Source organism: Mesitornis unicolor, unplaced genomic scaffold, assembly GCF_000695765.1.
Source record: "Mesitornis unicolor isolate BGI_N332 unplaced genomic scaffold, ASM69576v1 scaffold33003, whole genome shotgun sequence".
Taxonomy (NCBI): Eukaryota; Metazoa; Chordata; class Aves; order Mesitornithiformes; family Mesitornithidae; genus Mesitornis; species Mesitornis unicolor.
Genome location: NW_010173187.1, coordinates 8865 through 9191, shown reverse-complemented (window position 1 = coordinate 9191; position 327 = coordinate 8865). Strand labels below are relative to the sequence as shown.

The window sequence follows — 327 nt, the reverse complement described above, 5'->3', positions numbered from 1 at the left end:
CTACACCTACGACTCGGGCATCCACTCGGGCGTCAACACGCAGGTGCCCTCCGTCAGCAGCAAGTGCCTGGGGGACGATGAGGAGCTGTACGGGAAGCAGTACACCATCAAGAAAACCACCACCAGTTACTGCCAGGGAGGGGGCCAGGGCCAGAGCCAAGCACAAGGTAGGGGCTGTGGGGATGTGCAAATTCGGCTGCTCAGCTCCTGCCTTCCTCCGCTTCCCCTGAGCCGTGCTCCTTCTGGGCACTCCTCCATGCTGCCTTCCACACCCTGGGAGCTGTCGCTGCCTAAAATATGCTCCCTCCTGCTCCCTGCTGTCCTCTT

General features: G+C 61.5%; 1 protein-coding gene across 1 annotated transcript in view; it reads left to right on the top strand.

Moving 5' to 3' along the window:
- The window catches only part of JUP (junction plakoglobin), a 7523-nt gene continuing 7196 nt past the window's right edge, over positions 1-327 (top strand). Inside the window, exon 1 of the mRNA XM_010180629.1 lies at positions 1-167. The gene's annotated coding sequence lies outside the window, so the exon portion shown is untranslated. The remainder of the gene's footprint in view (positions 168-327) is intronic.